This window comes from Calliphora vicina, chromosome 2 (assembly GCF_958450345.1).
Source record: "Calliphora vicina chromosome 2, idCalVici1.1, whole genome shotgun sequence".
NCBI classification, from domain to species: Eukaryota; Metazoa; Arthropoda; class Insecta; order Diptera; family Calliphoridae; genus Calliphora; species Calliphora vicina.
The window spans coordinates 42,944,556-42,958,647 of record NC_088781.1 but is presented as its reverse complement, the minus strand read 5'-3'; the positions used below and the strand labels follow the sequence as shown (position 1 = coordinate 42,958,647).

At 33.9% G+C, this 14,092-nt stretch overlaps 1 protein-coding gene across 2 annotated transcripts in view; it reads right to left on the bottom strand.

Moving 5' to 3' along the window:
• cdc14 (cell division cycle protein 14) overlaps positions 1 to 14,092 on the bottom strand; it is a 109,894-nt gene that overhangs the window by 59,062 nt on the left and 36,740 nt on the right. The window lies entirely within an intron of this gene.

The window sequence follows — 14,092 nt, the reverse complement described above, 5'->3', positions numbered from 1 at the left end:
AAGTCAATTAACCCTTCATAGAATATAATGACTAAACTACAAAAGGACACATAATTATATAAATTTAATTCTGGTGGGTAAAATAAATACTTTCTAAAGTTGGGTACAAAACAAAGTTTAAAGTGACTACACCACAGATTACATGCAGACAATTGACTTCACGCTAGATAACTTGGGATGTATATAGTAACCAATTAACTTCTGTTTGCATTACAAATGACCTAAAATTATGTAATTAGTAATTAGGATTCCAAAAAGACACTTAGCGACTATTGACTCTCCACTAGATTACTTGTGGTGGGTAAAATAGCTACTTTCTAAAGTTCAGTACAAAACAAAGTTTAAACTGACTACACTCTAGGTTACTTAGGCACACTAAAGTTATAATTGTTTTAACGCTAAATTAACCGACTTGTTCAAAGTAACTCCACTGACCTAAAAATATATAAATTACAGACAGACAAGCAATTAGACATTTAGCCTTATTTCCAATTATTCCTTGTTTGTTACTTTAATTGTAACAGTTTTCGGATTTCCTTTTATTGTTTTAAGAACTAAAATTTACTTAAAGTAAAACTTTATTTAACCCCATTTGCAGACATTTTATCAAGTTAAACAGCAAACAAAATTTGACTGAAATATTTGTATAAGTTTTTTTTTATGCAGCCAAATAATATTAAACTTTGCTGGATAAAAATTTAAAGTTTACCATTTTACACGATAGATCAGGGATGGAATGTTTGATGGTTCTTGGATATTTCATTAAAATTTTTTCGACTTATTGCAAAATTTAAATGCTCAAATTGTGTGATTAAAAAAGGTCATAGCTAACAAAATGGCCAATACTTACATATTGTACAAATGTTTCACAATACCAAACAATATTTAATAATTTTACTCACTTATTATTACTTATACAAAATAGTAAAAACCTTTAACGTACCTGAAAATAAAAAAAAGGAAAAATAAATTAAAATATTAATTTAATTACACTGTCCAACCGCATTTTTGGAACAGAATAGCGACCCTATAATTCTGAAAGGTGGGTCAAAGTTTTAATTTTTTGATAGAAGGTACAAAAAACAAGTAAATATTTTTAGGTAAACAAAATTTAAATTTTTTTCCAGTTGTTTTTTCGAAATTGATTTTTAAATTTATTTTTTAATTTTTTTTTAAATTTTATAATTTTTTTTAATTTAAAATTTTTTTTTTTCAGCTTTCAATTTTTTTTTTTAATATTTAGTGAAAAAAAATTTTGGTGAAAAAAAAAAATTCGGGTTAAAAAATATTTTTTCCGATTTTGACCCATTGTAGGTCCAACTTACTATAGTCTTATATACGTCGTTGCGCAGGTCTTTGAAATATCTATCATTAGATATCCATATTGTCTATATTAATGATTTAGTAATCCAGATATGGGTCAAAAATAGGTCAAAAATCGATTTGTGGACCGATTTTCTCGATTTTAAATAGCAACCGAGCAGGAAGAATTTCGGAGATATTGATGTATCATTCGTGTATGTAAGTTATTTGGGGGCTTCAGAAAGTTGATTTCAACACACAGGCGGACAGACGGACATGGCTATATCGACTCCGCTATTTATAACGATTCAGAATATATATACTTTGTGGGGTCGTAAATGAAAAATGTAGAAATTACAAACGGAATGACAAACTTATATATACCCTTGCCACTCATGGTGAAGGGTATAAAAATGTTGTAAGTTAATATTTAAGAGAATTCTTATTGTCAGAATTTTATGGGGATCATTTTTGTGGAAGATCTTAAGCCTCTATCTCCTCTCTTTAGGGGTCAATTTGACCCATTTTTCGAGAAAATCTAAAAAAAAGTCTTTTCAAAAAAGACATTTAAGGATTAAAATATTCTAAGAAAATTTTTGCGGGAAAATTGCAGTAGGGGTCACCTAAGATACAAAAGTTGTAAATAAAGCCCTTTACGCTTAATTAGCAAAATTACATGACACCTCGGGTCTCACATTTTTATACCCTTCACCATCGTGAGAAGGGTATATATAAGTTTGTCATTCCGTTTGTAATGTCTACATTTTATAAAGTATATATATTCTGGATTCTTATATATAGCGGAGTCGATTAAGCCATGTCCTTCCGTCTGTCTGTCCGTCTGGATATTTCAAAGATCTTTGCAATGACGTATATAATACTATAGTTACATAGTTGGACCTATAATGGGTCAAAGTCGGAAAAAATATTTTTTAACCGGGATTTTTTTTTCATCAAGTTTTTTTTCGCTAAATATTAAAAAAAAAATTTTAATTTAAAAAAAATATTCGAAAAAAAAAATTTAAAAAAATGGAAAAACTACCTTTTTTTAAAAAAAAATAAACTTTGTTTACCTAAAAATATTTAAAATTTTAATTTTGAAGTATAATTTGGTGAAGGGTATATAAGATTCGGTACAGCCGAATATAGCTCTCTTACTTGTTTAAAAAAATCTCCAAAAATTCAAGTATGATCCGAATGAGCTGAAATTTAAAATATAAATAGTTCTTATAGTTTATTCCACAAAAATAATCTACTCAATATGCCCTTTCAGAATTATAGGGTCGCTATTCTGTTCCAATCAAAAAGTCTCAATTTGTTGGACAGTGTTATTATTAAAATATAAATAAAAACTGTAATATAGGTCTGACTAAAATGTTTAATGGTTAATAAATTCTGTTTAAATAAACTCTATTATTGAAATCAAACATTTTTATAGAATAACGGTAACTATATTTACGATTATATCGATAACGATATTATTTATTTATTTTTCTATTATCAGTACACTTAAAAATATTGTTACAATTATGAAAAAGTACTGAAACACTTCCCTTCCCTGGTTATGAATGAATACTACTTTTGGTTTTCTTTGAGGTTTCGTGTTAAAAAGCGATGTTAGTTGTTGTTTTTTTTATTTGTTTTTATAAAAGGTAGTTTTAAACTTTTAATTATAGTTTTTTGTTTAAAAGTTTATTTTCTTTGGTTTTATTTATCAAAGTGTTTTTTTTTTTTCTCCAAAAAAAAAAGAAATTCTATCACATTTCAGTGGAATTTCAGTTAAAAATAACAAACATTAAATATGATATAATCTAAAAATAACATACATTTCCAAATTATAAAAGTATTACTTTTTACTTTGTTTATTTACATATAACAGTCAAAGCAATATTTGGAAATTGGAAAATAATTGGAATTTCGTTATTTTTTTTTTGTGGCCGAAAAACGAAAACTGATTTTATATTTATATGAAAGCCATCTCAACAAGGATAAGTTTAAAGTAAAAAACTTCTAAAATATATGTACTAATACGACTTTCCGGAACCTTGCCTAGGACCTTTCGAATTTAACCTATATATTATCAAAATTTTGCAAAGTATTCTAAAATCCCAAAGCTAGCAATCCAAAACGAGCAATTTTTTTAGATACTATGATGTATTTCAAATTATACATATCGAGGGCCTATTTTCAAAACCCTCTTATTGAAAAACACAACTTATCAGGAGAACCAAAAAACTCTTTTCATCGCGTATTACTTGAGTTATTAAAATTCGGTATTCTGCAATATTTTTTAAAAGCGCCTATTGAATCTCACATATAATTGGTTTTTAGAATTTTGCAATATTGTGGACTTTATGATAGATAGAGTGTTTTGTTTTTCAAAAATATTAAATGTGTATGTATGAAATGATCAGATAGAGGGTTTTGCACTTTAATACAAATTAATTATTTTGATTTCATTTATGCCATCTGTCAGTTTTTAATGTGATTTATTTAAGATAACTTGATTTATTTAAGATATTTTCTAATAATACAATTGGGGGATTCAAACGGTCTCCTATTTTGTTGGGTTTTAAACAAAAAAGTTATAAACTAATTAGACTTTTAGAACTATGTTTATTGGTTTGTCATAAAATAACACTTTTTTTGTTTGCAGCACAACAAGAATTTGTTTAAACTAAAAAAATATTTTACGACATTATGACAATACGACATAATAGCAGACCGTTTGAATCCCCCAAATATTAAACAAAAAATTATAGAAAAAATGTTTTCATTTTCCTCTTTTAGTTTTTTTGAAGTTTGATTGAAGAAATTATTTCCAAAAATATTTGAAAATATAGTGTAAGATAGATGGGTGCCGCGTTTGCTCAATATCGACCACAAACGAAATCGTGTGACAACTTGACAGGAGTTTCTGGGGTTATTCAACCGCAATATGGACGAGTTTTAGCGCCGTTTCGTAACCGAGGACAAAGCATGGATCCACCACAACACACCAGAGATAAAACAGTGTGATTCTCGAAGCGAATCAAACACAAACAAGGCAAGCAAGGTCGGTTTGTCAGCCAATAAAGTCAAGGCGATCGTTTTTTGGGATACACGCGGTATACATTGACTACCTTCAACAGGGTAAAACAATCAATAGCGAATATTATGGCAACTTATAAAGTCGATTTAAACTGCTGTTTATGGTTATGGCACCACAAATCAAGGATTGTAAAAAATGCTTATGTTATGGCTATGTTTACGGCTATGGCAATATGCTATGGCACGACTAATTGAACCTGGAATGGGGATTTGAAAAAAAATCGACCGCATTTGGCCAAGAAAAAGGTTCTTTTTCACCAGGACAATGCAAGTGATCACACATGTTCAGTTTCCATGACAAAAATCCATTAATTAGGCTACGAATTGCTAACTCATCCGCCCTATTCTCCGGATTTAGCCCCGAGTGACTATTTCTTGTTTCCAAACCTGAAGAAATGGCTCGGCGGAATGAGATTTGACTCCAACAAAGAAATAATCTCACAAACAACTTCCTATTTAGATGACCTCGGCAAATCTTATTTTCTGAAAGGCATAAAAAAAAGTGGAGAAACGTTGGACAAAGTTTATAGAGCTCAAAGGGGACTATGTTGAAAAATAAAATTATTTTTTTATACAAAAACCTGTGTTTCATTCAAAAAGTCACGAAGTTATTGACCCGCCCTCGTATTTATATGTTTGACTTTGGATTCCCAAATTAAGCATGTCTTAGGTCACGTACTTTAAGACACTACAGCGCCTCTCCTTAGATGGCTGAGGGGTCGGTCGTCAGAACTTAAACACGAATACTCCTGTGATTTATTTCCAAAACATTTTGATTTCACCCTATAATCACTGTTTTTTGACTTTCTGCAGCCAATTTGTTGATTTCTTGATTTTACTAGCGACTGGCTGATTGCAGTCCTTAGCATTCTTACCTAAAAATTCTACAAAAATCGAGACAAGACCACATTCTACAATGTGTCATTTAACTATAAATGTACTAGACCATATAATAATTGTTGAATGGTCTACTTAACACAATCACAGCATTTTGAATTGTATAATTATTTTATTCATTTATATTACTCCTATTTCCATTAATTGCTTGATAATCATATTAACTAGAAAGTAATTAAAACAAATGAAAACTTATAAACGTAAGTAGTACGTGCAAAATATTATGAATTTTAATTAGATTTATTGAATATATTAGAAGCTGATATTGAGAGAGGAAACAAAGAGCTCAATGGAAAACCAAGCCACCTTTTAACTTAGAACATAAATTATGAAATTATTATTTTATATAAAGAAATTTTACATAAAAGGGAATTGATAAACATGGTCAAAGTACTACCACTACTTGTTACTTAATTGGAGCATAAATATACATAATAACTAGATAGAATAAAAGTGGTCAGTTAGTTAGGAGGACTAAAAATATGGGAGACAAGAATTTGATTTACTTTCAAATTCGACTCGAGTTTAACAATAAATGAATGAATTCGTATACAGCGGAATTGATTTAAAGCATTTTTGTTAATAAATTTTTTCATGTTCCATCAATTTCCTTTCACCCTGTGTGGAGAAAGCCCACCTTAGAAAACACATGAATATGATGTATATATTTGAATATGGCTAATGTTAATTTGGCAACCAAAAACCTAAACACCAACATATTAAAACTGTATGCAGCACTTTGCACTTGCTACACCACCAACAGCCACCCACCTCGCCACCCCTTTTACTACTATTCTCTGCCTGCACTGCAGCACAACACTTAGCTGCTCCTCAAACACTTCATAGCTAAAGAGAGCAGTGCTGTGCACGGCTTGGCTTGTTCAATTCAGTTCAAATCGATTATTGGGTTGAAATAGTCAATGGTGGCAATAAATGTAAATTTACTTTTACGACCGGTGTACAAGAAAATAAAGAACGACAACACTCAGCAGCCAGCGCACATGCCAAAATACTATTAACAAAAAAAAGAAGCCAAACCGAAAAAAAGAACACATAAACTAAAGCTTCATTCACTTCAACAATGTAGTTGCAGCTAACAAGCACCAACATAAATTTGAAAAAAGCCATTTGAAATAAAAAAAATAATAAAATGATTGCAAAAGAAAAAGAACATAAAATAGTAAAAGAATATTTATTTATGTCTATCTGGTACATTATTTGATTGAATTGTTGTTTCGGGAATTGAACTCACTCATTCAATTCGTTATTTTCCTTGGAATGTAATCAAATAAGTTTTGAAGGCGAAATTGATATGCATTTAAAGTTAAGAAGAAGATTTTTTAGCAAAAATCAAGGAGACAAATGAAGTAATTTTAAGAAAGATAATAAAACAAACAGAAATCAAACTATTCAAAATCATCCAAATTGAACTTTTATATAACAATTTCTTATATCAAACAATTTTCCAAAGCGGCCACAAAGTACCTAATGTTACAAAGGTCAAAACAATGAACTCCAAGCATAAATAATGAAGAGTCTTTCGAGAACTCAACCATACATTTCTGTGAGGGAAGTGGAAATGTGTACAAAATATTATGAAACCTATATAAGCCCAGACTAGTCAGGAGGTCAATATGGTACACACAGGTTGACAGACTGTAAAAAATATAGGTGGTAGTTACGCAAGCGGCGAGGTGCCTCTGACCTTCTCCCCAAGTACCTCCAAAGCTGATAAACCCCAAACAGTCAAAGCGGTTAACCTCCTTCCACGGGTGCTTCTGAAGAGGACTTCTCCCTAAGTAGCTCCAAAGCTGCTAAAGCCCAATCCGTCAAGGCGGTTAAACCCCCTGCCACGGTTGCTTCTGAAGGGGACGCGACTAAGTAACCCCAGTCCATTGTGCGATCAGGACCAGCGAATGAATCCTCCTGTCCTGAATTTCCACCTCCCCGGGCCAACTCCGGCTCTGAAAGTAATCGCAGGCATAGAAATGCTGCACGGAGAAACAAGCTCACAAAGGAGAAACAAGCTCCCCTCTCCTGGGCGAAAGGCCACATAGCTGTTCTCAAGACCGCACCTCCTCTCGCTGATACCTCTGTTATGCTACAGTCAAGAGCCAGCAACCCGGACCCAAACGTTCCAAAGCATCACAAAAGTCGTTGGCTAAGTCCTTTAGCGAGATTGTAAAAGACAACATCGTTAGAGCAGTTATCGACAAAGGTGTTAAGCTGGCCACATACGGAATGATTTGTTCGCCTGATTTGTGATTGAAAATTTTAAATTACATGTGATTTTGTGCGCGCACAGTCCCATTAACAAGTCGAACACGAACAAATCGCACTCACAAATCATCAGTGTGTGGACAGCTTTAGTGACGGATCCATATCCCAATCAAGCAAAAAATGGTAGGGATGTTCTGGAAAGATCTCAAAGAGAATCCAGGCAATCATTCGCATTGCGATGTTGCTGGTTGGAATGTGATGTCTTGTGTAGATAATCCCGGCTGGGTGAAGTATGGCCGGGATATTGGCAGTATCGGCCTATATCCAAAGCTAATATTCCAGCTGAGCCATCTAGACCGGAGGAGATCGTGAAGATTCTCCAGTGCTGTAACCCAAAGCTTCACGATTGAACGGATCCAAATCCCAATTAAGTTGGGATATGGTGAAGCAAACACTGGTAGGAGTGTTCTGGAAAGTTCTCAAATAAAACCCAGGAAATCCTCCGCAATGCGATGATGCTGATTGGTACTAAGATCACGTAATGTTGATGTCTTGTGTAGATGAACGTTCAGCGTTGCTAATCATGACGCTGTAGCGTCGCTGGCTGAAGTATGGCCGCGATCTTGGCGGTAAAGGTGAGTAAGATACCCCGAAAGCATATATACATAGCTAAAATTCAAGCTGAACCATCTAGACCGGATGAGAGCTTGGAGATTCTGAAGTGCTGTAACCCACAGCTTACAATCGGAAAGTTGTGAAAGTTACGGACGCTAAGGGATGTTCGATAAAGGCGGTTGTTGTCCTGAACAACGACTCTTTGGAGCCGCTAAGGTAAACGCATTCTTTGGCTAAGTCAAAGGCAACATCGTAAGGGAAGTTATTGATAGGACTGTCAGTGACGGATCCAAATTCAATCAAGTTTGGATATGGTGAAGCAAAAACTGGTAGGGGAGTTCTGGAAAGTTCTCACAGAGAATCCAAACACTCATCTGCAATGCGATTGCTACAGGATCACGTAATGTTGATGTCTTATGTAGATGAACGCTCAGCGTTGCTACTCAAGACGGCTGTCGCGTCGCTGGGTGAATTATGGCCGGGATCTAGGCTTGAGTTGGTATCGGTGAATGATATACCCCGAAAGCCTAGAACCATAGCTAAAATTCCAGCTGAGCCATCTAGCCTGGAGGAGATTTTGGAGATTCTCCAGTGCTGCAACTCACAGCTTCCAACTAACAATTGGAAAGTAGTGAAAGTTACGGAAGCTGAGGAATCCTAGAGAAAGACGATCGTTGTCCTGAACATGGACTCTTTGGAGCCGCTAAGGAAAACGCTAGGGAAGGCCACCACAAGGAGTTCCGCCTATTGCTTCATTGAGGTTTTTATCCCAACTTGATTTGGGTGTTCTGGAAAGTTCTCACATAGAATCCAGACACTCCTCCGAAAAGCGATGATGCTGATTGGTACAGGATCACGTAATGTTGATGTCTTGTGTAGATGAACGCACAGCGTTGCTACTCAAGACGGCTGTCGCGTCGCTGGGTGAAGTAAGGCCGGGATATAGGCTTGAGTTGGTATCGTTGAATGATATACCACGAAAGCCTAGAGGAGATTTTGTAGATTATCCAGTGCTGTAACTCACAGCTTCCAACTAACGATTGGAAAGTTGTGAAAGTTACGGACGCTGAGGGAAGCATGAGAAAGTCGGTCGTTAACAAGGACTCTTTGGAGCCGCTAAGGAAAACTCAAGCGAAAGTCCTACTGTGGATTTGGTACGATCATCCTGCCGAAACTGGACAACATGCTTTCAGAAGAAGGTATTGAGTGCAGCGATATCCTCGGTAGAATCGACACAGAAGATACCAAATCTGTCTCTGAGATGGTTGGAACCTTCTTTGAAGGAATATTATTCCTTATTGTTAACTATTATTGATTTTTTTTGAACCACAAAAATATTTTCGGGGATTTAAGGAAACCAACAGCCCAATTATCAATGAAAAAAATTCCCGGGAGTTTTTTCCCATTGAATAGAAAAAATGGGAAAAGGGAAAAACTCCCGGGGAATTTCTATTCATAATTGGGTTGCAATTAATCCAGTCTATCACCGATCATATGTAAAATGACAAATGGGAATCATATTAGCGGGGTGGTACATTTGCTCTACGAAGCTTTGATTGCGGTTGGGTGTGTGTTAGAAGTCTAGCGGACTTTATTAAACTAATCCTTCACCAGCGGTACTTCTAAGACCCTGGGTATGTTCTCATTTGTTATGTACCATGGTGCATCCGTCATGGTCCTAAGATTGGACCCTCTGTATAAGATCAATACTGGTATTGCTCGCCATTCCCTACAGTTAGATTCCATATGTCATATTTTTGTTTAAAATATTTTAGGAAATTAATAAATTTCCTTTAATCTATGTACATAAAATTGAAAACAATTTAGAAAAAATGCCATTTTTAAAATGCTGATTAAAATGTATTGTATTCATAACTCAAAATAAATACCATTAAGCTAAGTAGCAATACAAAAAAGAAATCTATTAAGCCTTATAATACAATTTATTAAAAGAATTATGCTTGTCAAAAATACCATAACAAAAAAAAACGAATTTGAAATAAGAACCATTCTTGTCTGCTAAAAGAATCATAAATAAAAAAAATATTTCATCAATGTCATAACATAAAAACAGCTAAATAACAATACAAATATAAATAGAAAAACAAGACATTTCCTTCCAAAAACCAAAGAAAGAAAAAAAAACAGAATTTTCCTTCAAACTGTTCCTGCTGTAATCATTAGTCATACTGCTGGTACTCCTTGTACTCGATTTATCAACAACAAACCTACAATATTGTTGTGTACATCCTGTAATTTTCCACATAATCTTATGGAAATCTTTTAAAAAGAAAGAGAATTTTACTTTTTCATTTGCTTAACATTAGGCTTACAAAAGAACGGAGGTAAAACTCAAGGAAAATATTGAATAAAATTGCGTTTAATGAGTGGAACACTTACTGTGAAGTGTATTTATAAAATAATATTATTAACAAACGTGGCCTTGTTTACCAATGTTGTCGGAAAGAATCAAATACTACAACAATTTTTCAAAAAACGTGGAAAAATTAGGAAGTCAGAACTTAACATATAAAGCCTTGGAAGATATGCAAAAGGAGGAGTTGTTATAAGTGAGCAGTAAATAATGTGTCTAATTTGTATAAGCTGCCTTAACTGAATGCAGGAGTTAAGGTTATTTGTAGTGGATTAAAGGCTGTGTTAAAGTAGAAATATGTTAAAACAAAAGAATTTAAGTAACCTTAACAGAATATTTGTAAGCATAACTGAAAAATTCACTCACTGCAATTAATTTCTTTAAACAGTAAGGCAGAATTAAAATATTTTGAAAATTAATCTGCTATTTCCAATTGACTTACAATTTCACATAGGCCTAGCAGATGAGTATTTAAGTTTATGATTTGACAACAGACAATTCACTTCCTTCATTAGGGGCACTGTATCGTTAATACCACGATATTAAAATAGCTTATCTCTCAGCCGTTTCTTATTTAAACAAAATTCTTAATTGTCTATATACAATGGTTCTAAAAATGAGAAAACAAAATTAAAAGATTTCTTTATTACGGCATTGACAAAACAATGGAAACTTAGGTATTATTTTAATAAATATGGTCTAAACTTTGCAATAACTCAATATTTTGTTGGGTATCCCTTATTTTTTATAACTGCTACACATCGACGATGCATTGAACCAATTAAAGAGTCAATGGTCCCCTTTGAAATATTTTGCCATTGCCTTATAACAGCCTCCGCTAAATCTTCCTTCCTGGTGTAATTTTGGGTCCTTATTTTACGATCTACAATTTCCCATAGATTTTCTATGGGATTGAGATATGGCGATTGGGCAGGCCACTTCAAAACACGTACCTCGTTGGATTGTAACCACTCGGTTACTCGGGTCGTTGTCGTGTTTGATTCTCCAAACTAGGGGCATATTTTCCTCAGCGTATGGATACATAACATCGTTTAATATGGTTCTGTATCCTATACCTGTCATGGTATCTTTTATAATATGAATTGGGCCCATACGTTGCCCTGAAAAACATTCCCATACCATAATATTGCCAACGCCAAACTTTACAGTCTTATTTGTGTACTTTGGAAATAATCTTTTTCCCTTTGGTCGTCTTACAAATGTTCTCCCATCACTGCCTCTTAAATTGTATGTGGATTCGTCGGAAAAGAGGACAGTATTCCATTTCTGTATCGACCAGTTTAAATGATCCCTGGCAAATTGTAGATGAGCAGAACGGTTCTTTTTAGAAATGAGTGGTTGTTTCACAGGACGATAGCAACCAAGACCAGCCTCATTTGCCCTGCGACTAACTGTTCGGGTACTTATTTCTAATTTTAGGCTATTAACAACCTCTCGAGGAGTTTCTTGAACTTTCTCGATGTTAAATTATCTTGTCTAATAGTCTTACGAAGTCTTCCACCTAAATGTTGAGTTTTTACAGAACCGGTCTCACGAAATTTCTTTATAATTTTTGAAACTGTTGATTTATTTATTGAATATTTCACAGATACTTTTTTGTTTTAAACCAGCTTCAAAATCATTAATTATTTTATTTTTTTAAGTCTTCACAAATCTTAACTTTGAAAAAAAAAACAATTATGCGAAAAACTTAGAAAAAGAAATTGTGAAAAATTACCAGTATTTAAAAATAAAATAACTGTAAACAGGATGCTTTTTACATCGTTCTTTTAAATATTATCTTCGTTTTACACTTCTTTCTTGCAGAAGTTTAAAAGTTTCCATTGTTTTGTCATTAGCGAAATAGTGAATATTTTTAATTTTGTTCCCTTTTTTCAGAATATAATTATGTTGTTTGTTTTTCAGTTAATTTATATAAATAAAACTATACAAGTAAAATACTAAAAAAACAAGTAAGAGTGCTATATTCGGCTGTGCCGAATCTTATATACCCTTCACCAAATTATACTTCAAAATTTTAAATATTTTTAGGTAAACAAAATTTAATTTTTTTTTAGTTTTTTTTTTTCATTTTTTGGAAAAAAATTTATTTTAAATTTTTTTTTGGTTTTTAAAAATTTTTTTTTGAAAAAAAAAAATTCGGTTTAAAATTTTTTTTTCCCGATTTTGACCCATTGTAGGTCCAACTTAATATGGTCTTATATACGTCGTTGCAAATGTCTTTGAAATATCTATCATTAGATATCCATATTGTCTATATTAATGTCATAGTAATCCAGATATAGGTCAAAAATAGGTAAAAAATCGAGGTTGTCTTGGTTTTTTCCTCATATCTCAGCCATTTGTGGACCGATTTTGCTGATTTTAAATAGCAAAATTCTCGAAAGCATGTCTGACAGAATTATTGAAGATTTGGATCCCGAAGATATCTGGGGTCTTCAGAAAACTGATTTCAACAGACAGACAGACAGACAGACAGACAGACAGACAGACAGACAGACAGACAGACAGACAGACAGACAGACAGACAGACAGACAGACAGACAGACAGACATACAGACAGACAGACAGACAGACAGACAGACAGACAGACAGACAGACAGACAGACAGACAGACAGACAGACAGACAGACAGACAGACAGACAGACAGACAGACAGACAGACAGACAGACAGACAGACAGACAGACAGACAGACAGACAGACAGACAGACAGACAGACAGACAGACAGACAGACAGACAGACAGACAGACAGACAGACAGACAGACAGACAGACAGACAGACAGACAGACAGACAGACAGACAGACAGACAGACAGACAGACAGACAGACAGACAGACAGACAGACAGACAGACAGACAGACAGACAGACAGACAGACAGACAGACAGACAGACAGACAGACAGACAGACAGACAGACAGACAGACAGACAGACAGACAGACAGACAGACAGACAGACAGACAGACAGACAGACAGACAGACAGACAGACAGACAGACAGACAGACAGACAGACAGACAGACAGACAGACAGACAGACAGACAGACAGACAGACAGACAGACAGACAGACAGACAGACAGACAGACAGACAGACAGACAGACAGACAGACAGACAGACAGACAGACAGACAGACAGACAGACAGACAGACAGACAGACAGACAGACAGACAGACAGACAGACAGACAGACAGACAGACAGACAGACAGACAGACAGACAGACGGACATGGCTTAATCGACTTCGCTATCTATAAGGATCCAGAATATATATACTTTATAGGGTCGGAAATGAAAAATGTAGAAATTACAAACGGAATGACAAACTTATATATACCCTTCTCACGAAGCTGAAGGGTATAAAAAAAAATTATTTGGGGCTACATATGGAATATTTAGTTGTTTTGTCAACCACTGTATAAGGAGTCGCAGAACAAAAGGTACTTTTTGGAAAATTTAAACATTTTGGGAAATTGATTTTTTATAAAAGATTTCAACCCAAATATTATAAAAATACCAAAAAATAAAAAAAATTCGAAAAAGTACCTTTTTTTCTGCGGCTCCTCATAAGTA